Source organism: Phascolarctos cinereus, unplaced genomic scaffold (genome assembly GCF_003287225.1).
Source record: "Phascolarctos cinereus isolate Bilbo 61053 unplaced genomic scaffold, phaCin_HiC Scaffold_8;HRSCAF=390, whole genome shotgun sequence".
Taxonomy (NCBI): Eukaryota; Metazoa; Chordata; class Mammalia; order Diprotodontia; family Phascolarctidae; genus Phascolarctos; species Phascolarctos cinereus.
This window is the reverse complement of record NW_027556291.1, coordinates 37,416,264-37,441,542: the sequence shown is the minus strand read 5'-3', so window position 1 is coordinate 37,441,542 and position 25,279 is coordinate 37,416,264. Positions and strand designations below refer to the sequence as shown.

Here is a 25,279-nt window from a genome sequence, read left to right as displayed (position 1 = left end):
ATTAGTCATCGCACAACCTGGCTTCAACAAGCATTTAAGGGGCCTCAAGGTGCAAGGCTATGTGCTAGAGGTGGACGATACAAAAACAAAAATTACAATCACCAGCCTGAAGGAGTTTATATTCGACTGGGGAAAAGGGGGAGATACTGCACGTGTCTTTAGTAAATTGAGCTTATCAGTGTAGGAAAAACAGGAGTGATTCTTTTTCAGCGTATGATTAAGAGAATCTCACACATTGAAATTCACTTAGGCTGTAAGTACTCAGCTCCACTAGTGCATTTGTTTTATCTTCTCTCTCCTGAACAGCTGTTTCCTCTTCTCCCTGCCCCTCCCCCCACTCCCTTTTAATTCTTTGGTGTCGGTCTTCTTATCTAAAGCTTCACCTACAGGACTGCAAAGCATCCAGTTGTTTTTTTTTTTTTCAAAATCATCCCGTGGGCCATGTATTCACAGCCCAGATTCTTGCTGGTTTAATGGTCAGTATCTTGATATCTCCTGAGTAGTCGCCACCTACAATCTGAAATTTACAACCAGTGTTTTTCCTGGAAGTGCATGTTCTGATGGCACCTGGTGGCTAAAGGCAAGAAATGCAGAGAAGCATGAAGCAAAAAGGTGGAGTGAGGAAGGAAAACAGAAATCAGTATTTGGGAATCAGCCTTGCGGAGAGACGGAAACTTGACTGAGAAAAAACTGTATTAAAACTTCATATTGATTCACTTTACCATTTTTTGATCCAATTCTTGCTCTCCTACAACCTTAGTTCTTTGACTGGGAAATGGATTTAATAATGAGAGTATTAGTAGTAAGAATACATCAAGAAAGTCTGCATGGGGTAGTGGATTAAAAGCAGCCTCCAAGTCCTGGGAGGCTTTGCAAGTCACTTCACTTTTCAGTGCCTCAGGCAACTCTCCAAGACTAGAAATTGCAAATCGTGTGGGAATCTGCATTCCTAGAAGGAGTTTCCTTTTGCCAATGAAATTATAGTTCCAGAGGGAGATAGGTTTCTGCCTGAAGGGTTAGAATGGGACATTTAGAATGGATAGAAAGTCATAATTAATTTATTTCCTTTTGGCCTAGATTCTGTTGGAATGGTCCTGGGATGATCCCTGTTATTGAGCAGCCTATGGCTTTCATTGTCGAAACAGTCCAGACTCAGCTTTGAGATTCCATTATGAGCCATGATAAGGACATGTTTGGAAAAAGGAACAGAGGACAGCTCTTTGTTCAGGAATGGCTAGATAATTACTTGGGCAAAGGTGGGAAGTAGCAGGCTTGTTGTATCTGTTTTTGCTTTATGTGACAGTTGGTAGGAGGCAGAGAGTCTCCTGTAGGCAGGAGAACAGTTTGGCACAAACTGAGCTTCTTTGTCCCCTTTCTTCCTAACTGCCCCATAGCTACCTTTACCCCAGTCCAGAAATCCAGCTCTAATGTCATATCAGTAGGCTTAATAGAAGCATTTAGCACCTTCTATGTGGCACTGTACTAAGAAATTTACAAATGTTATCTTTTTTTGATCCCCACAACCCCGGGAGATATTTTACAGATGAGGAAACTGAGGCAAACAGAACTTAAATGACTTGCCCAGGGCCACACAGCTATTAAGTGTTTAAGACAAGATTTGAAGGCTGGTCTTCCTGATTCCAGGCCCAGTGCTCTGTCTACTTTGTCACTGAGATGTCTCTGAACCCTTCTACTTACCCTTTTTGTCATATGAAACCTTCCCTACCCAGTTTTCACTGAGGATGTTACCTGAAAAGACAGGAGGAAATTGATACCTTTTGTAATAGGTACCTATTTTGAAACAGTTTCTTTACTATTAAACAGGTGAGAGTATGGTGGGTAAGTTCACCTAGAACAGTGAACAAATGCTGGCCTTTACTATAATGGCATTGTTGAATAGGTAAAATTCTTGAAGAGACTAAATGTTACAGGAATATTTGATGCATCGGTTCCCAGAATCATGTGATTTGAAATTTCAAGGCCCATGTTTTCACATGTACACACATATACACCAGTGTAGACTTGTCTCCAGGAAAAGCAGTATGATGCCTTAAGAGGAGCACTTGATTTGGAGTCAAGAGGACTGGGTCCTAATCATAGCTGTATCACATATTCTTATGTGATTTTGGATAAGAAACTTAACTTCTGGTCTCACTTTCATTGTCTGTAAGATAATAATAATGATGATAACAAATAGCATTTATATAGTACTTTAAGAAAGTATTTTACAAATATTATCTCATTGTATCCCCATAACCACCCTAAGAGAAGAGGCAGGTGCTGTTATTAGCTTCATTTTATAGATGAGGAAACTGAGGCAGACATTTCAGATGATCTCTTCCAGTTCAAAATCTGTGTACAAGAGGGGTCATTGAACAGTGCTTTCTCTTTTCACACTCATAGTCTTCCCACGTTTCCCTGAAACTGTCTCCATCATTTCTTATAGTACAATAGTATTTCATTACATTCATATACCATAATTTGTTAAGTAATTCCCCAATTGATGAGTATCTCCTAAGTATCCAGTTCTTTTCCATCACAGAAAGAGCAGCTATAAATATTTTTGTACATTTGGGTCCTTTTCCTCTTTCTTTGATCCATGGTTATAGCCCCAGTAGTGGTATTACTAGATCAGAGATGCACAGTATAGTAACTATTTGGTTGTATTTCCAAAATGGCTAGACCAGTTCACAGTTCCACTAACAGTACATGAGTACACCCATTTTCCCCACAGTCCTTCCAACATTGGTCATTTTTTGGGGTCATTTTTGTTAATCTGATGAATGTGAGGTAGAACCTCAGACTTGCTTAAATTTGCATGTCTCTAATTATTAATGCTTTGGAACTTTTTTTTGTGACAGCTTAGATTTCTTCCTAAGAAATCTGCCTGTTCCTATCCTTGGACCATTTATCAAATGGGGAATGGTTTAAACTTGCTGCAAGATGTTTTTTCCCCCTCTAACCAGTTCCTTTATGATTTTAGCCACATTGGTTTTGTTTGTGCAAAAGTTTTTTAATTTTATGTAATCAACATTGTTTTGTTCTTCTGTGCTCCTCTATATCCCTTGTTGGTCATGAACTCTCCATGTATCTTCATGTACGTCTGAAAGACAGTTCATTCTTTGCCACTCTATTATATGACCATTTAATCTCTTAAGTCACATGTCCATTTGGAACTTATCTTGGTATATGGTGTGAGCTGGTCTAAACTTAATTGCTATCATACTGTTTTCCAGTTTTCCTAGAAGGTTTTATCCAATAGTGGGTCCTTACTCCAGAAGCTTGATTCTTTGGGTTTCATTGAACACTAGGCTACTAGATTTGTTTGTTCTTCTATGTTGTATACCTAATCTGTTCCACTGATCAACCTCTATTTTTTAACCAAATCATTTTAATGAGTACTGCTTTGTAATATAGTTTGAGATGTAATCAATGCACTCTATGGTAGGACAAAGTATCCTACCTGCTGTTCTCCTTATACAACATTCCATCTTCCATCTCTATGCCTTTGTTCAAGCTGTCTCCCATGCCTGAAATGTTCTTCCTTCTCACCTCTGCCTCTTAGGATCCCTTGCTCCTTTCAAAACTCAGCTTAAGAGTCCCCTAGATGCTAGTGGCACCCAACAATTACTTTGCATTTACTTTTTATTTTTATTTTGTATTTACTCATATGTGGACATGATATTTTCTCCATAGGATGTAAGCTTTTTGGAAAAGGGGATTTAAAAAAAAATCTATCTTTGTATTCACTGTGTATAGCGCAGTGGCTGTTATTGTAGTAGGAGTTTAACTAATGCTTGTGGAATGATATATTATACCCTCACAATTGTTTTCCTCAACCACAGTGTGGCAAATATAAGCAGAGGAGAAAAGTATGAAAAATATAATGGTAATTGTAATGTGTATACTGTTTGATGGAAAGTTGATACTACCAGGTGTATATCCCAAGGATGTCAAAAGTAAAGAGAAAGGTCCTATGTGTATAGAAGTGATTTTTATAGTGGCAAAGAACTGGAAACAAAATGGGTGCTTGTTGATTGGGGAATGACTGAACAAATTCTGGTATATGAATGTAATGAGGTATTACAATGCCATAAAAAATTATGGATATAGAGAATTCAGATAAACTTGAGAAGACTTCTATGAACTGATTGCATAGGGAAGTGAATAAAATAATTTGCACGATGGCCACAATAATGTAAAAGAAAACAACTCTGAAAGACTTCAGAACGATAATCACTACAGTGATCAGTTACTGCTTCAGAAGACTAATGATGAATCATGCTTTCTATCCCTTGAAAGAGAGTTGATCAACTTAGAGGAGCAAAATGATATACAGCTAGGTCCTGATTAATGTGAATAACAAATCCTTTGAAATGGTTGCATTTATTCAAATTTTCAGTATTTGAAGTTCTAATTATGTAAAATATGGTAATTGTTTCCAGTGAGTGATGTTAAAAAAAATCAGTAAAACAAAAAAAAATTTTTCAGAGGAAAGCAGGAGTTTCTCAACCCCTTCTCAGGAGACACAAACAAGGCAGTTTTGTTATTGTTGTCTTAAATTCACTCGTCTTAAAAGTACATTTAAAATTAACTTAACAAAAGTTCACAGTTTTAAATATAGGCTTATTTTCTCTTCTGTGACTGGTGAGGAGGGCGTAGGGCAAACTACCTCCTACTTCTTGGGATAGGGCTTCCCATTTGGGAATTGACTCCTACCTCATCTAGAATTCCAGATGAGCCAAGGGTACAATTCATGCATGTCCTATTCTGCTCATAGCTGGTGAGGAGAGAGGCCTTTCTCTGGGACTATCCTGAGGGCATAAAGGAGCATGTGGTTGGCCAGGAAAAACTATCTCCCTATTTTTCAGGGGTCACAACACTGCTGGACTTGCTCCATTTCACAACACAACAGGCAGAGAGTTTTACCCACACAGAACATTGGCCTTGAACTTTCTAATCACCTATGTTTGAGAGCATACCATACTGTTGCTCTGTCTGGACTCATTCCCCAATAGTTAGCATATTCCCAATCCCACCTACTCTTCCCATCCCAGTGATAATGAACTCCCTGCTGTTAAAGAACAAAGGATCTTCCTCAACTTCAGCTGTCCACTCCCTCACATTTCTATTGCTTGAACCTTATCTCCACTGCCCTTGTGCCACTCTAGAACTGCCCATCCCATCCACTATGCGCTCTACAAAGTCTGCTCCATAATAAACAAACTTCCTTTCATCTTAACCCCCTTCCTTTCTCACTCTTTTCATCTTCTGGAATTTACTGAGACTTTGCTCCCTTTTGATGACACTGGATTCCTAGCCATCCTTTTTGTTCCTGCTATACTTTTACTCATGGTCCTTGATTCACTGCTCATGGTAGGGGATTTATAATATTCCTTGCTTAACATTGTCCCTTCCAGACTGTACCTCAACTACCTTTCATGCTGTGAGGTTCATTCAATCCAAATTTATTACCCAATCCAGATTCTGGCAGCCATTATCCACTAACTCTCAGGACATTCTCCCTCGTTTCTAAATGAGTTCAGTGCCTGGTTTATAACCTTCCTTTAAAGTCCAACTCCTCTCATTCTAGCAGACTTTAATATACATGCTGATGGGTTCTTAAACATCTTAACTTCCAGCTTCCTCAGTTTACTCAATTTCCACGATCTACTCCTTCACTTTACCTCAGCCATGCATAGAGATGGTCAATCCCTTATAGAACCAGGCAGGGTTCCTTGTTTTCCTGAAATAAGGATTAGTTTCCCCTAAAAGGCAATGAAGCTATCCTTAGAACTCAGTTGGTTCCTGCTTCCCTGGATACAGCTTCTGGTCATGAGAGCATAAAAAAATACCACTTACATGTAGTCATAGCCTCTTCAACTTAGTGGATATCTGAAGACCACGTGAGTTCCCATACTTTGCTGACCATATTCTTTTCCAGATGAAGATGGGGCTTTGTCCAAAGGAGCTAAGTGTCATTATATCCTTGTTATATTAGGGCAAAGTAAACCTTTTTTGTATTAATTGTTCAGTGATTTGGGATGGTCTCATTTCAGTCCAACATTGAACCTGAATTATCAGGGTTCTGGTTTTAGGTCAACCCCTAATGACCTTGATCTTGCCATCATCCATGAGTGTTATACTTCCATGTTGAGGAATTCTGAATTTCCCTTATCTGATCCTAATCTTTCTTTCCATCTCTCCCTATACCTCGCTCTTCCTAAGCCTACTTTTAATCTTCAAGGTGACCCCTGGGTCCTACTTCCCTCAGTACTTGCCCAGACCATGGTCTCTGCTTTGATTATATTCTCTTCCCTTGCTAATCTTGAGCCCTTGGTGAAAGAGTTCATCTCTATATTATCCTTTACTTTTGAATCCCTTGCTACCTTGTCCTGTCACCAATTATCCCTTTACCAAAGTCCACCCCTGGATTACTCCTACCATTCACGAACTTTGCTTCTACTCATGAGCTGCTATATGGAAGTGGAGGCAGTCATTAAATAATGATTGCTAACTGGGTCCTCCTCACATTTATGGTAGCTGGTCTCAGCTGGGCCCTCACTCCCTGATTCTCCATCTCACTCACAACAGCTGTTCCAAACCTTTTTTTTCTCCTCAAGCCTCCTATACCATTCTCTCTCTCCACCCTCTCTGCTGAGGATCTTACCTCATACATAACCTAAAAAGTTGAGGACCTTTGCTGATAGCTTTCTCTTCACCCCTATTTCTCATCTTACATATCTCTGACATCATCCTCCATTCTTCTCCTTTACTCAGTTTTCTGATAATGAAGTAGCCCCTTTGCTTTCCAAGTTCAACCCCTCATCCTGTCCCCTTCCATCTTCTACAGAAGATTGCCTCCATTATGACTCTCACAATCTCTAATATTCAATTTCTCTATATCTCCTGGATCCTCCCTGTTGCCTACTACCATGCCTGAGTCTTTATCCTTATAAAAGCCCTCACTTGATTCTACTGTGCGTAACAGCTGTCTTCCCATATCTCTCCTCCTATTCTCAGCTAAACTCCTTGAGAAAGCTTAGAGGCGGCTAGGTGATACAGTGAATAGAACACTCAGCCTGGAGTCAGAAAGACCTGAGTTCAAATCTAGCCTCAGACACTTACTAGATCCGTGACTCTGAGCAAGTCACTTAGCCTCTGTTTCCTCAACTGTAAAATGGGGATAATAATTACTTCTATTCCAGGGTTGTTGTAAGGCTCAAAGGATATAATATTTGTTTGTTTGGTTTTTTTCCATTAGATTTGTAAGTTCCTTGAGGGTAGAGACTCTTTGTTTTTCTTATTTGTATCCCAGTGCTAAGCACAGTTTCTGGCACATAGTAAGTAGGCATTTAATAGATGTTTGTTGACTGATTCTGACCATGAAAGTTTTCTATAATCAGTGCTCCTACTTCCTCTCCTCTCTTCTCATTCCCTTCTAAACCTTCTGCAATCTGACTTTTTACATCATCATTCAGATTCTCTCTCCAAAGTAATCAATGATCTTTTAATTGCTGGATCTGATGACTGCTTCTTGATCCTCCTCCTTCTTGACCTTACTGCATATTTAATAATAATCGACCACGTTTTTCTTCTCTGGGTTTTTGTAACTGCTGTCTCTTCATTCTTTTACCTATTTTGTTCTTTCTCCTTTGCTGGGTCTTCATCCATGTCACACCCCCTAGCTGAGTGTTTCCCCAAGGCCCTGTCGTAGACCCCCTTCTTTTTTTGTTCTATAAAATGTTACTTGGTTATCTAATCAGTTCACATCAGTTCAGCTATATACACATGATTCCCAGATCTGTTTATTCAATCCTAGTCTCTCTTCCATGCACTAGTCCTTCATCACCAACTACCTTTTGAACTGGATATCTGGTAGACATTTTAAACTCAGTACGTCCAAAAACACTTGACCCCCCAAGCCATCCCCTCTCCTGAATTTCCCTATGACTATCAAGAATAGTCCCATCCTCCCAGTCACCCAGGTTTACAATCTTGGGGTCATCCTTGACGCCATTCTTCCACTCGCCCTACATATCACATCAGTTGCCAAATCTTATAATTTCTTACTCTATAACATTTCTGTCCTATATTCCCTTCTTATAACCCACACAGCTACAACCCTTATTCAGACTTCATTTCTTCTTGCCTAAACAGTTTCAGTAGCCTTTTAATTGTGCTCTTTGCCTCAAATCCTTCTTTAGTCCAATTCGTCTTCCACACAGATGTCAAAGTTATTTTCCTAAAGTATAAGTCTTTCCATGTCATACCCCTCCACCCCCAATCCCAACATGGTCAGTGGGCTTCTTTGGTTCCGTATTACCTCCAGGGTCAAATTTTGAAAGGCCCTTTGTTTGGCATTTAAAGTTCTTCTGAACCCTTCCTACCTTTCAAGTTTCTGAAATTATACTCCTCTCCATACACTCTGTGATCCAGCCATATTGGCCTACTTGCTATTGCTCTCATCCATGATGCTCCATCTTCTATCTCTATGCGTTTACACTGGCTGTTCCACAAACTTGGAATGCTTTCCCTCCCAACTTCTGACTCTTAGAATTCCTTAGAAGTTTCATGTATAGTTCTATATTTCTATTCTGCTTTATCTATGTAAATGCTCATTTTATTAAAAGACTGAACTCAAGAGCCACCTCTTCCAGGAGACCTTTCTTGGTCCTGCCCTTCACTCTAAGTTTATATTTCATCTCTTCTATATTTATGTGTTCTGATTTACATAAGCTGTTTTCCCCATTATGATATCATCTCCTTGAGGGCAGGGACTGGTCTTTGGTTTTTTTGGTTTGCTTTGGTTTGGGGGTTTAGTTTTGGGGGTTTTTTTTTTGGATCTATGGCTTTCAGCTCAGTGCTTGGCATATATAGTAAGTATTCATAAGTAGCTGGCTAATTGATTGTTACCATGAAGGGTTGGGAATTAGGGAATTGCTGGGGAATAACTGATCTAAGAAAAGAATAGAACATCAACTAAACATTTAAAATTGAAAAAAAGTATTGAGGTGGTTGGCCTAGCTGCCCTCCAGGTCCCTTCCCTGTCTCTCCTTCTGGAATCTCTTGCCTTTGCCCTTGTTACTTTCTTTTCAGGCTTGCATGGGAAGAGCTTAAGAAGGATAACCTAATTTTCAAAGGAATAATGGATACTCTGTACTATTTGTCACTGGATTAAATCTAAGGCCAGGCTCTGAGACCTGAGGAGAGCATATTAATGGCATTGTCATAGAACATATAATAAAAATGGCAATATTTGACAAATAGCCCATAGAAAAATAGTAATAGTTTATTTCATATAGTTAGGTGTATAAAAATTAATTTAGAAAAATAAATGGACAAGACTATCAAGAAAAAAATAGACAAAGGGGGACTATTACCAACAGATTTCAAAATGTATCTTAAATTAATAATTATAAACACTGGTGTTTGAAAAGGAAGTGAGAACCCAGAAGTAGAACCCAGTGATTATAAAACAACTCAATGTTTATAGGTCCATGCTCAAAAATTACTCTGTCTCTGTCTATCTATCTATCTATCTATCTATCTATCTATCTATCTATCTATCTATCTATCTGTGTGTCTACGTATACACAAAAACACATGGGTGTGTATGCACACGCACACGCACACACACACAGAGAAACTGAATGGCTGTAGGGCCAGAAATTATTTTGAATCCACATCTTTTACCTTAAACCCAAATAAATTCTAGATAATGAATTTAAATATTAAAAACCACCACTAGCCATGTTCTTCAAAAACAATTTGTGATAATCAGTAACCAATTACTAAGTGAGTTCTGTGCACCAGGCCCTGTGTTTATTATGTTAGCGATATGAAGACAGAAGTAAAATAGTCCCTGCCTGCCTGATGTTTACAGTCCAGGGAAGGGTCTCAATGTGTACATATATAAATATGCCAAGATGGATAGAAGATATGAGAGAAGTCTCTAAACTGTTCTTAATCTTTGAGCCAGAGATTTCGCTGTTAGGTATACACAGTGAGGTCAAAAACAGGAAAAAAGTCCCTATTATTTATCAAAATATTTCTAGTAGCACTTTGTGTGGTAGCAAAAAACTGTAAGGAAATTGGGTACCTATTGGGGAACATCTAAAGAAATTGTGGAACGTTAATATAATATAATATTGTTTTGTAAAAATTGTTATTGTTGTTTGAACTTCATGCTTGAAGAGGATCAGAATGACATCACCATGTTGGGGTCAGTGCACAGTGTGTCCAGCTGTGGCAGATTATACTAGTATGAGCTCAGAAGGCTCTATCTACCACCACAAGTCAGGTACAAATAGTCCATATGACCATTTGAGAGGGAGATGTCTTTAAATTTCCACATCTTTTGAGCTACCACAATTCTGCTTTGCTCATAGAGCACACCACCTTCTTTGATGCAGACACACCACCCTGGAGGGTCCTGTGCCAGTGTTTCCCATGTCTCACAATTGATACCATAGTTTTTCAGAGAGAATATTTTTTTGTTCTATAAAAATTAACAACTATGAAGAATTCTGAGAAACTTGGAAAGATTTGTTTTTTATCTGATGCAGAGTGAAGTTGTTGTTGTTCAGGCATTTTAGTCGTGTCCAACTCTTTGTGACCCCGTTTGGGGTTTTCTTGGCAAAGATACTAGACTGGTTTGCCATTTCCTTCTCTAGTTTATTTTACAGATGAGGAAACCGAAGCAAACAAGGTTAAGTGACTTGCCCAGGATTGCACAGCTAGTAAGTGTCTGAGGCTACATTTGAACTGAGGTCTTCCTGACTCCAGGCCCAGCACTCTATCTACTGGCCTGGCCCCAGAGTGAAGTAAATTGAAGCAAAAGGACAATTTGCATAATAATTATCTTGATGTGAATCAGTAGTTATTAACCTTACTTTGTGTCTTAGATCCCTTTGGCAATCTGATGAAGCCATGGGCCCCTTCTCAGAAGAATGTTTTTTAAACGCATAAAATAAAACATGGAGGATTACAGAGGAAACCAATTACATTGAAATACATTAATCAAAATATTAAAAGTTCCAAGTTCGTAGACCCCAGGTTAAGAATCCTTAATATAAATTAAAAACTCAAAAATACTCTATAATTATAATGACCATTCTTGGCCTCTGGGAGAAGAAGAGGAAATACACTGGTGGGGGGACTGTGGGTATTGAATGTAAAAGTCACTGAATTTGAAATCAGAGGCCTGCGTTTGAATCTGTAGTGAGGAACTCTTGTTTTTGTGTTTATATACCTACCAGCTGTTTGTCTCTGTGCAAATCACTTAATCTCTAAAAACCTAGGGTCCTTCATCTATAAGATATAAATATTTGTACTTCTAGGATCTACCCTACAAATTCCATTTATAAATGTGAAAACAAGCAAACAAACACAAAAAAAGAGAATCCAACAACAAATCATTTTTAAAAAGTAGAAGAAAAAAGTATAATAATCGTCTCAAATATGGAGAAGTAGGGCATTTTTTATCAGTCAAAAAAAGAGAAATCTTTAGAGAAAATGATGGCCTTACTCGTATAAATATAAAGGGATTTTCACAGCAAAAAAGCAATATCTTTAAAATTAAAAGATAAGAAACAGATTGGGAAAACACATTTGAAGGAAATATAGCAGGTAAAGGTCTGGCATCCAGAATATATAAGGAACTGACACATATATAAAAACTGATAAACATACTTTGCAGTAGAGCAATAGTCAAAGGACACAAACAGAAAATTTTTGAAGGAACATTTTTCTAAATGTAATAAGTATTGGAAAAGATACTCAAACACGTATATTAATACATGTTGTTTTTCCCCAGTAGAATTCGGTGCAGTGCTTACCACTAATAGATACTCAGTGAATGTTTGGTGAATGAATGACTAACTGAATAATAGAGAAATTCAAATTAAGATAACCTTAAGATATTGTGCCACCTTATACTTAATAGAATGATAGATATTTAAGATATAGTAATAGTATTGGCAGGGCTGTGGGAAAACAGGTACTCTGCAAGGTACAAATTTTTGGAAAGCTTTATGGCATTAAGCAGTGAATCACAAAACTGATCATACCAATTATCCCATTGCTAGAACTCAGTCAGAAATAAAAAGAAAAAAAACTTTTTTGTACAAACATATTCATAACTGTTCCATTTGCAATGACAAAAAATTTGGTAAACCTCTACGTTCAACAGTTGTGAAATGGCTAAACAAATTATGGTGTATATAGAATCATAATAAAATCATGGATTTAGAGCTGGAAGAAATTGTAGCAAGTCACTGAGTGCCAAGTCCCTTCTCACCTTGGAGAATCATTTCTCCCCTTTGACTCCTTTCTCTGAATGGTCAGGTAATCCTGGAGCTTCCATTTTAAGGAAAGTGTCCAGACCAGCATGACCTCTATTAGCAAAAGCAGCAGAACCAGAATTGTATATACATTGCCTACATCCATTTTTTAAAAAATGGAATAAGGAAGAAAACGCAAAGCAGCTGAATTTTGAACATGCCTAGAAAGGGACATAGGGTAAAAACTTATTTATTGACCATTCATTTTGTTCCAGTTTAAGTGTTTGGCAGGCAGGGTAAGAAGGTTTTGCCTTTTATCTTGAATGCTTCTTTAATTATTGCTCACATTTATGAAGGTTATAATTTAAAAAGCAATTTAAAAATTAATTTCTACCTAATGGACAGCAATTTATTAAGGTAAACATCTCCAACAAAATCAAGTGCTTCTTGCTCCTTCTTATAAATGGATAAATTTCTTTGTATGGAGGAAAGCTACTTTTCTGACCTCAGGCATGTTTTCTTCAGAGAAATATTGGCATAGAAGCAGAGTAGTAGCTCTTGAATACCTTAGATGGATGTTATATGAAAATAGAAAGAAGCACTATGATTAACAAGGTTAATATTTGGTCTTCTTTAGCCACTAATTGAAAAGCTGGAAAATGTCAAAACACAATTTTAGAGACTGGAAATGTCTACCCTGGAGAAGAGAAGACATAGGCTGAATATTGGTCAGGCTAAGTAGGGGAACACAGAACAAAAACCTCTTATATGTTTAGATTTTGCTCTGCCTCACATATTTATCATTTTTATGGAATGATCTTTCAACACGTTAATATTGAGAGGCAGTGTGGTAGAGTGGGAAAGGGCGTTGGACTGGGGTACGGGAAGACAGGGGTTCACATATCACTTTAGACATTTACTAGCTGTATGTCTCTGGGCAAATTACATAATTAGTGTGCCTCAGTTTCCTCGCCTATAAAACGAGGGTACCAAGTGAAATCAAAAAGCATTTACTAAAGACTTACCCTGTGTCAGACACTGTGCTGAGTGTGGGGAATACAAACACAGGCAAAAAGAAAGACTATCCCTGCCTTTAGGGAACTTGAAATGTAGGGAGAAGAGAATACTTAAAATGAAAAAAGAGTGGGGGGAGGGGAATGCAGAGAAGGTATTCAGGCAAGAAGTTGCAGTGGGGAGTAGAGTCCAGAGAGAAATGATAGCAGTTGTACCTGGCTTGGGCACTTTCCTTTAAATGGAAATTCCGGGATTAAATGACCAATCAGAGGAAGAGGTCAAAAGGGAGGCCATTGTGGAAATTCATTTTAACTGACTGAATATTTGTAATAGGTGTTGTTTTTCTTATGTTCTCAATAGTGAGAAGATGAAAAGGTGGACCTTGTCTGATTAAGATGAATAAAATAATTTTTCAAAATAACTTTATTCCTGGGAAAGAACTGACATTTATGTAGCACTTTAAGGTTTGATCCTCGCAACAACCTCATGGGAATAGTACTATTCCCATTTTACAGATGAGGAAACTGAGGCTTAAAGAGATGTAGTTACTTGCCCAGGAATAGATAGTAAATAAATGTCAGAGCACAAATTAAGGTCTTTCTTGATTTCAAGACTAGTGCATATTTCAGCATACCATTCTGACAGCATATTCATCCAAAAATGAGTTTACATCTCTTATCCTAATAACAGTTCTCAGCAAGGGGGAACAGAGATTGCCTATATTTTTACTGACAAAGAAAAGCAGGTCCCCAGAAAAGTGAAGTGACTTAGAAAGAAAAAAACACAGAGAGTTAGTGTCTGTACAACAACAAATATAATCAGTTGGTTTGATAATTCAGCTCAACTTTGTCTGCAATTGGGCAAAAACAACTGCCCAATTCAGTTCATTTAAGTAAGTATCCTTGCCTTTTGGTAGCTATCAGATAAATGTTTGTGGTAGGGGGCACTGTGGTATAATCCAGAATCAATCCTGTTGAGTTCTGTAATATTTTGTATATTGGGCATTTTGCAAAGTCCACCTTTGAAGCATCAAACTGTTGTGGAGGTGATCCTGGCCTCTTGAAAGAGACAAAACTCTGGCAGGTCCCACCTGCCAGAAAGAAAAGGCTTCATGGACATGAACATGGACAGACCCAGTGATGGGCTGAATTTCTGTTATCTCAATTCCAACCTGATTTAGAAAGGCTTATTGCTAGAAAGTTTCAGTATAGTAGAAGTGCTGGATTTGAATCCCAGTCCTACCAGTGTGGTCCTTGGCAAGGTACTTGACCTCTCTGTGTCTCAGTTTCCTCATCTGTACAATTGAGGGAGCTAGACTAAGTGGTCTCTAAGGTCCTTTACAATTCTGTATCTGTATCTTTGTTCCTAAGTGGAAGCAATGAGTTCTTTTGACCACAGCAACTCTTGAAGACTAATTACTAGGGAGATTTTAATGTCTCCAGAAAAACCTTTCTCCCATCCCATGCTTCATAGTGGTATACAGGTAATACTGAGCTCTCCATGAGAACATCTATAGAGTCCAAATGCTCAAAGTTTAGACCAAGCTGGAAAAGCTTCAGGTACAGGCCTGGTGGGCTACATGCTATTGTTTAAGAACTAGCCTACCTCGGTCTAAAGAGAGGTTTAATAGTAGTACCAGGGAGCAAGTAATTTCATTTTTATTCTTTCATAGGCATGGTGAAAAATAATTTACTGTTTAACCAAAAGAACTAATTGCCTGCATTAGCCCAAATGTGAAACCAGTAGCCTCATAGAGACACAGCTAGTGAACCAGTGACGTCAGCATTACATCATGGTTGGCAGCAGGCAGGCCAAGCCTGTGTGTAGACCAGTTAGAGCAGAAGCCAGTTTGGGTATTCTGTTGTAGAGATTCATGAGTACCATAGGAAAAGGCTCATCTTAAATTGTTTTTTGTTTCCTTCACTCCTGGAGGCAAAGTCAGTATTTGGAATGTTAAGGCAAAGTAAAGGTAAAGTTCAAAATCTAAGTAGGAAGGCCCAGTTAGTATTCTGAAGTCTAGGCTAGGCAGGCAACACAGCTAGAGCTTTGAGGAGGGACACTGTCCAGAGATGCCAGAAAGACAATATGCAAACACAAGGGTCAGGTACTAAGGGTGGCTTTGAGGAAACAGACAGGAATGAGAGGTCAAAGGCAGGTATACTGAGAATGGTGACTCAATATCTTGGGGATTGACCCACACAGCAGTACCACCAAAATAGAACTTTTCACCGTTTAGAGGTTGTCTATTCAACTGGCCAGAGAGGCAGGCAGAGGGGTACAGCTGAAATTGTTCTAGATTTGGAGTTAGATTCCAAAGCACTGGCTTCAGGTCTTGAATCTTTCATTATCCCTATGACCTTGAGCAGTTCATTTCTTTTCTCTGGGCTCCAGTTTCCTCCTTTATGAAGTGAGGGAGTTGGACTGGATGACTAATTTCGACTCAATTTTGAGGACCAAATGAGTGCCAGAAATCGAGACAGTTGAGAAAAGAAACCAGCTCATCGTTACCCTCTGTGTTTAGACTTTCTCTTTTCATGGTAACTTCCTATGTGTTAAATCTCAGCAGTTGTCAAGGTAGTAGACCCATTCTTGAAGTGATTATGAAATCCCAAAAGTTTGTCCCTGTTTCACTGTGTGTAATCACCTTAAGCTGTCTCAGAAAAGAGACAAAAGATCGTAACCGATTTCCTGTCATGCCCTGGAGAACAATTTGCAGTAACCTAAAGCAATCAAGCAACAAAATGAAGTGGCTTTCAAATCCAGTGGCTCTTGGGGAGTGGGCACTTTGAGAAGCCACTAAGTTGCCTCAGATGATATCATTCAATAAACTATAACCCATTTGCTGAGCAGATTTTTCCCTCACTGCCTTATAGAGTGGTAGTTAGCCAATTCCTGAATGGTGATTCTGTCATAGAAGTTCATGATTAAACTGTGGGAATGTGCCATCTTAAATTGCCTCAGAGTCAGGTAGTGAGAAAGGTGGAATTCATAGGTTCATAGATTTATAAGGGAATTTAGTGACTCCCTCATTTTTCAGGAATAGAAACTAAGTACTAGAGAGTTTAAATGATTGATTCACAAAGAAAGTAAGAAGCAAAGGCTGAGCTTTGAACCCAGTTTGTCTGACTCCAAATTCATCTCATTGCACTGCACTATGCTGCCTCTTAAAAGAGGTGATATTCATTCTGGAGGATGGAGTCTTTATGAAAATGCTTATTGATACTTTGTTTTTTATATCACCTTCATTTCCAAATATATTCTCCTTCCTTCCCCTACCCAATGAGCCCTTCCTTGTAATACAGAATAAAGAAAGAAGTAAGAATAGTAGTAAATAAAAAAATAAGGAAAGAAAAAGAAGCAGTTCAGTAAAACTAATCAACATATAATTGAATCTTATAGTATGTGTAATATTCTATATCCATAACCTCCTACCTCAGAAAAGAAGGGAGGGAGGTACATTTTCTCATCTCTTTTTCAGGGCCAAGCATGGTCATTATAATGACACAGTATCCAATTTCGTTTTTTCTTCTTTCCTTTTATGCTCTTATAGTCATTTTGTCTAATTTTTTGGGTTCAGCTTACTTCATTCTTCATCAGTTCATAAAAGTCTTCCCACGTTTCTCTGCATTTCAGAAATACGTATTCAAATGAGCTGGTTTCCGAAACTGTAGTATACCAATAGTCAAATAGATCTATTTTTTCATCTATATGGATATTCTCTTCAGCAGTGCAGGTTGCAGCCATACATATTTCCACATCCTGTATATTTATCATTCATATCCTTACATCCTATCCAATGTGGACCTTCCTCACTTTGTTTTGACATTGCAAGTACTAGCAAGCTGTTCGATTATCTCTCACTTTTACTATGTGACTAACCCATCATTTTAGCTTGTAACATTCTTTTTACTGCCTTTACTTTGTAACATATTACACTCTGTTCCAGGCCACCATGTGATTCCAAAATTAAAAGTTATTTATTCCCCAGTAATAATAATAATAATAATAATGATGATGATGATGATGATGATGATGATGATGATACCAGAGATTTTGGAATATCCATAATTTCATCAGCTGATACTCCATACCTTCTAGGTGTATCTTTTTTTAAAATATATTTTAGAGATATCAGGTTATCTGTCCCTTATCTTTCTCACTACGTAACTAACCCATTTCTTTTTCCTCCATAATGTCCTTTACTCCACTTATCATAACCATGCAATCCTTCATCAGTGTCTTGTCCTTTCCACCTTGAAAACATCTCTTATATATGTTGTCTTCTCGCTACTTATACAGCCACCCTGCTGGTTTAGGTTCTGATTACCTCATGTTTGAACTATTAAAACAGTATTCTTGTTGACCTTCCTGCCTCAAGCCTCTGCCTACTCTAATCCATCTTCCACTCAGCTACCAAAGTGATTTTCCTAAACTACATATCTGACCATGTCACACCCCTACCCAATGAACCCCAGTGGTTCTTTATTATCCACAGAATCAAATATAAAATGCTCTGTTTGATATTTGAAGCCCTTTACAACCTGGCCCCTTTCTATCTTTCCAGTCTTTTTACTCTTTACTCTCTTCCATATACTCAAAAATCTAGCAGCAACTGCTTTCGCGCTGTTTCTCACACATAACTCTCCATCTCTTAATTTTTCAGTGACTGTACCCCATGCCTAAAATGTTCTCCCTTCTCATGTCTGCAAACTGGCTCCACTGTCTTCCTTTAAGACTTAGCTAACATCCAGCCTTCTGCAGAAAGCCTTTCATAGTCCCCTTCCCCTACCCCTATGCCCCCCAGTGCAATCTCTCTGCAACTAGTCTTCATTTACTCTTTCATTCATGTGTAGCTTTCATTCATGTATACCATGATTACTCTTCATTTACTCTTTTATTCATGTATGTCTTTTGTATATATGTAATTGTTAGCATGTTGTCTCCCTTATTAGAATGTGAGCTCCTTGAGGGCAAGGACTATGTTTTTTCTCTTCTTTGTATTCCCAGTTATTAGCGCAATCTCTGGCACATAAGAAGTGCTAAATAGATACTTGGCTAGCTGACTGTAACATGCTATTATGCTTTGTAACAGCTTATAACTACCATCTTCCCTTCATCTCTTGATTTAATTATTTAAATTCTTATGGTATTGTGATGTTTGCAGATTTATGTCCATTTAGCATCATCTAGATACTTTTGATTTCAAAGAAATGAAACTTTGAAGAAGTTGACAGTTTGGGGATCATTTGAAGGACTGTAGGTTAGTACTTACAGTGCTGCTTGATCTCCTGGGACCCGGTTCCAGTACCAGCTTACACCCATTTGTAGCACTTACTAAAGATTCACCTACTGATTGACAAATTCATCTGGCAAATTGAATAGGGAGTCAGCCATTGGACCAGCAAGACCCAGATTCAAGTCTCACCTCTGATATGTACTGGCTCTGTGAGCCTGGACAAGTCACTCAACCTCTCAGTGTTCTAGGCAACTCTCCTGAAGATTATACATTGCAGCAAAGGTACCAGCTTACATTGATAGAAGGAGTTTCCTCATCTGGGAGTTTCCTATTCTAATTAAATCACAGATCTGGCATCTATCTTTAACTCAATGGGCTGTCCATCTAGCTGCATGTCATAAATAATGTGGTTGACACATACTTTTTCATCTTTATCCACTTTGAGTTGTCAGTATGAATAGTTAAACAGATTTTTTGCATTACTTTGCATTTTATTAAGGAGGTTTTATAGCATCTACAATCTCAATGAAGTTAGTAAAAAGTCAACTGGGAATGGAAACATGAGATATTCACTAACAGTAGGAAATCCTTCTTTTATTTGGACCTTTCGCAGAACTTCCATGGGACTCTTAATCACCTTTGGTTAACATGAATCTCAATTTAATGCTGTACTTGATATCAATAATCGATAAAGATCAACAAGATAACTCGATATTAATGCAATATATATATTTTGATGCTCAGGGATTTTTATGCAAAAGTGGACAAGGGAAAGGAAAGTGATGTTGGAAAATTATTTAAAGTCAAGGAATGAAAATGTTCAAAAGCCTATAGGCTGTTCAGAAGATTCATGCCTATCTTTTTGAAAGCTTTCTTTTAAAAGTTAGTCAGAGGGTGCTAGATCTGCCAAGTGCTGAACATCACATGAAATTAAATCACAGAATCCCAGAGTTGTAAGGGATCTCAGAAACTGTTTGATCCAACCTGTACTTAAAAAAGGCTGCCTTCCCCAACGTGCTTGACTTATGGCCAGACAATCTCTGCTGAAGAACCCTGAAGAGGAGGAACCCGACGGTGCTATCTTCCAAGGCATCCTTTTCCACCTCTGAATAGCTGTAATTGTGAGGAAGCTTTCCTTAGCACGAGCCTAAATCTACTTTTCTGAAGTTCCCAGTCATTGCTCCTAGTTCTGCCTGAGGTAAAGTAGGTTAGGGTTCTGTATAGCAGTCCTTCAGATACTTGAAGACAGATATAATATTATCCCCCCAAATCTTCTCTTCTCTAGGCTAAACATCCCATTTCTTCAGTCCTTGTATGACATGAGCTTAAGACCCTTCATTGTGTTCATCATCATGTTTTCGGAGTTATTCCTAAAATGTAGCATGTAGAATTGAACATAAAAATACTCCAAGTGTGGTGTGGTTAGGGCAGAGTGCCGCAGAATGATCACCTCTCTAGTTCTGGACACCATGCCTCTCTTACTACAATCCGATCATGTTAGTTTTAGTTTTATTGGCTGCTGTATCATATTACTAATACACATTGAACTTGAAGTCTACTAGTACCATCAGATCCTTTTTAGATGAACAACTGTCTCCAATCTTCCATTTAAGAAGTTGATTTTTTGAATCCCAAGTCAGATTTTGCATTTATCCCTATTAAATTTCATCTTATCATATTTGGCTAAATGCTTTAGCCTGTCAAGTACTTTGGGGGCAACTTTAAATGATCAGAAATGACTGATTTATATGCCCCATCAGTTGGGGAATGACTAAACAAGTTGTGGTATATGAATGTAATAGAATACTATTGTGCTATAAGAAATGGTGAGCAGGTAGATTTCAGAAAAACCTGGAAAGAATTATATGAATTGATTCTGAGTGAAGTGAGCAGAACCAGGAGAACATTGTACACAGAAACAGCAGCATTGTGCGATGATCAATTATGATAGACTTAGCTTTTCTTAGCAAAACGATGATCCAAGACAGTTCCACAAGACTCATGATGGATAGTGCTATCCACCTCCAGAGAAAGAACTATGGAGTCTGAATGAAGATTGAAGCATACTATTTTCATTTTTTGTTTGTTTTCTTTGTGTTTTTTCCATTTTGTTGTGCTTCTTCTTTCATGTTGGAATGTGTAAATATGTTTAACGTGATTACACATGTATAACCTATATCAGATTGCTTGCTGTCTTGGAGAGAGGAAGGGAAGGAGGGAGGGAGAAAAATTTGGAACTCAAAAATCTTATTAAAAATGAATGTTGAAAACTATCTTTACATGTAATTGGAAAAATAAAATAAAATACTATTAAAAAAAGAAATGACTGGTTTTAGACTTATAGATTACTTCAAAATCAGCTATTTGTATGTGTAGTCATCTCTCGCTGGCTAGTTATAGTAAAAGAGGGAAGAGGGAAAGAATAAGCCTTTATTAAGCACCTATTGTGTGTCAGTCACTGTGCTCAGTGCTTTACAAATATCTCATTTGATTAAAAGTTGAAGTGAACCATAAATTAGAAGGGATAAAGATGAGAGAGCACTGTGTACAGTTAATAAAGCTTCAACCAAACTAAACTGTTGATTATAAAGTGGTAAGATTGATAAAATCAAAGGCATTGACTGTTAACATTTTTAAAGGCATTTAACGATTGTACATAATAGCAGTAGTTATCATAATGGTGATATATTATAGTATGTTATGATTTACAGGAGATGTATGCCCTAATCATGTAATGAAAACAGGGGATAACAGATCAGACAAAAATCAGCATTGCACGGTTTTCTATGAAATATTAAAAGAATCACAACAAGATATCCATTGCATTACATAGATTTCCTATGGTGCATTTGTGAAAGGACACAGATGATAACTGTACTACATGGGAAGGCATGGATGGGGTGGAATCTGCAGTGGTAGACCAAATACCATTATTAATGAGATCACCAAGTCACCAAAGTTTTGAATAAATGTCACTTGTAATAAGAGGTTGTTTAACTCAGTTGGATGGTGTGAGGAACTATTAGGAAGAGTTTGTATCTAGTGTACTGAAGTCAGTCATTTCTGGAAATTACCCCCTATCCTTCTCTAATTGTTTATTAACAGCAGTACTAAAGAAAATAATTACCTATATATAATATATATATATGTATATGTATATATACACACACATATGTTCAACTTTTCTTAATGATTTGGTACTTTTATCATAGTTTTGTTCTTTTCAGTATTTTCAACTTAAATTTTAATAGTCCACCCTTATTTTTATTTGATTAATGCTATGTAATTTGCATTATTGTTTGGATTTGCTTCAGGGCTGAATGAACTGGATCTCCCTGAGCTGAGACCCATTTTCCTGGTTGGTTTGTTTTTTTCTCAACCATTTCAACATTCCCAAATTGGACATGGCATTTCCATCTTTGATAAGTGGATGGTTTAAGTATTTAAACAAGTGCAGCTCACTCATATTTACCATCTTCCAAATTTTATACAATTCCTTTAGGATGGAAACATTCCAGGCTGAAGTTATTACTTTTGGTGATGTGTATGTTGATACTGAAGTAGGATTTCTGGATATTTTAAGTGGAGAACAGCATTCTCCACATACCATTGATAAAAAGAACCTCCAGATATGTCTGAATACCTGCATCTGGATGTCATTTGGATAAACACATACTTGAGTCAAGATAGAGTAAGGGAATCCCCTGCTACTTGAATAGATTTGTACCTGAAAAATTTTTCCCATGTATTGTCTACTTAACCAAAGAAACAGCCTCTATAACTCAGACACGAGCTACAGTGTGGTACCTTCCAGATAGTAGAGCCCCTTGCTTCCATTGGATGAAAGGGAAATTCAAGATGGCATACCCACAGAAAAATTTTCATTGTTAGGCAAGTGGATGTCCCTTAAGCTTTTTGTCATTTGGATAACATAAGGGTTATAAAGGACTATAAAGGACATACTGGGCTATTGAGACATTGTCTCTTTTAAGGACTCAGATATCCCAGCTGGAAAACCCCTACTAGACTATTTGCCAGTTTTATCAGCAGTTTTTTTTTCAAATAATTCTTACCCCAGTAGTTGGAATATTTGGATTTCTCAATCCTGAGGCTACTGTGTTCATTCGTTTCCACTTGTGTACCAAATCTGTTCTACTGTTTGACCTCTCTATTTCTTTACCAGTATGAAAATGATTTAATAAGCCATACTCTATAGTATAGGTGGAAATCTAGTACTGTTAGGCAGCCCCCTTCCTTCCCACTAAAAAAATGCATAATTGTTATTTACCACTTGGAAATAGTTTGTCTTCTGCCAAGATAGTCCTTTTTACAACAGTGGTCCCACTTCATTCACTTATGTTGGCACTGCTTTGAGCCCCACCATTTCCCAACTTCATCCGTTACACTTTATTCTCTCTTCTGAGGCCAAGAAAACAAGTTTAATCCAAGTCTAATTCTTCTTCCACATTAGACCCTTCAAATACTTGAAGACAGCTGTCATATCCCTCACGAGTCCCTTCTCTAAGCCGAAGCGTCACTAGGTCTTTTTCTAAAATTTATGGTTTTTTTTTCTTTTTGAACTTACCCCCCCAAAAAAAACCATTTCCATATAAATAGCATAACACAATAAGAGAATTGCATATGAAACCATGAATCTCCATTTTATGATGCTTGCTTTTTTTAAGTGTATAATAAATTCTACACATTATTTTAAAAACTTCTGTTTGTCTATGCTTCCTTCTGAATTTCATTCTGTTCTGTGTATTTTTTAAAATGTTTCAGTGGCGCTATTTTTACATGTACTCTTCACTCTCCCCTCTCCCTCACCAACCTCATTCAATTTAAAAAACTAAGAGAAAAGGAAAACAAACAACCTTATAACAATGAGCAGCCAATCCAAATGAATCATTACATTCATTTGCCACAATTTTTCAGCCATTCCTCAGTTAATTGGCATTCCTTAGATTCTAATCATTTGATTTTCTCTCCCCCCACTCCAACCTCTTTTTTAGAATCAAGAAATTTGTTATCCTTGTGACAGTTCCTTCTTTGGAATGATCCTCCCTCTCAATCACCACCCTCCAGTCCATGAAAGATGCTTATTTCCCTGTCAAGTTTGATATATTCTTATACCAAATTGGGGAGTGGCAGGGAAGGGCTGTGTGTGTGTGTGTGTGTGTGTGTGTGTGTGTGTGTCTGTGTGTGTGTCTGTGTCTGTGTCTTTGTGTATGTTCAACTCTCTTTTTTTCAGATAAGAGTCAGGCTCATCTGATATCTACTCCCTTCATTCCTTCCTTTTGTATACTCTTCTTCTCATGCAACTTAATGTAAGAAATAGCAAGTTCTACCTTATTCTTTTTCCTTTCTACACTAGTGTATTCCTTTTACTCTTCCTTCTTTTTCTTCTCTTAAAATTCTCAGAACGACCAGTCCACCCCTAAGACCTCTGTTTTTTTCTTATTTTCGACTCCTTTAGTACCTTTTTAAAACATTGAGGTTCTGAAAGAACTTGTTTCTTCTTTCTGTAGCGCTAGATCATCATATAGACTCTTCTATCAGCTCCAATAAATTTATTTTCTAGGTTTCTCTTGACTCTTGCATTTGAATTTCAGAGTTCCTACTCAGCTCTTGTGCCTTTGTCAGAAATGCTTGAAAATCCTCTGTATCATTTTCCCCATAGGATTATACTCAACTTTGAAGGGTAAGTTATTTTTGGTTATAAGCCTATTTCTTTTGCCTTTTAGAATATTGTATTCCATGATCTCATTTATGGTAGAAGCTTACAGGTCTTGTGACCTGGCTGTGATCATGATTGTGGTTCTTTGGTACATGAATTGATTCTTTCTGGATGGATGTAGCATTTTTTTCTTTCATGTGAAAGTTTTGGATTTTGGCTATGACATTCCTGGGATTTTTACTTTTGAGGTTCCTTTCAGCAGATAATCAGTGGATTCTTGAGTCAGTGGGAGCTTATGATATCACAGGCAAAATGAGAGAGAAGAGAAGAGAAGAGAAGGGGACCCAAGAGAGAAAGCCTTAGGGACACTCATGGTTAGTGGATATGAGTCATATAAAGATCCAGCAAAGAAGACTGAGAGGTGATCAGACAAGGAGGAAAATAATGAGAGAGAAGTATCATGGAACCTAGAGAGAAGAAGATGATTGACAGTACCAAAAGCTGCAGGGAGGTGAAGGAGGATAAGAACTGAGAAAAAAGCCATTAGATTAGTCAATTAAGAGATCACTGGTAAATTTGGAGAGAACAATTTCAGTTGAATGATGAAACCAGAAGCCAGACTGCAGAGAATTTAGAAAATTTTAAGAGGAGAAGAATTAGAGATACTCATTGTAAATGGATCTTTTGATTTCTTTTTTTTTTTTGCTTGATTCCATTTTTTAATCTTAACTGTCTCATAGTCTCCATGCAAAAATAAATTATTTTTATAGATATTTGACAAATCCAATACCACATGCCTGATGTTGTCTTTTATTGTTGCTTTGCAAAGTAAGATCTATATATTTGAAAACTATTTCTGTACCTTTTTTTTTATCTGTTTAGGATGTGCTCTTAATACGTGTATCAATCTTTTTTTTTTTTAATGAGAAACATTAAGACTTTCTGTAGCTGCCTTGGGGTAATGAGCCCTGCATTGTGCTCACATTATATGGATTTTTGTTTGGTCACCATCTTGCTCCATTGTCAGTGTTACAGTGACAGTGGGTTACATTAAGATTGATATTGCAG

At 37.6% G+C, this 25,279-nt stretch overlaps 1 pseudogene; it reads right to left on the bottom strand.

Annotated features, from left to right (window-relative positions):
- Positions 1-427: 427 nt before the first annotated feature.
- The window catches only part of LOC110197709 (lysosomal cholesterol signaling protein-like), a 78,472-nt pseudogene continuing 53,620 nt past the window's right edge, over positions 428-25,279 (bottom strand).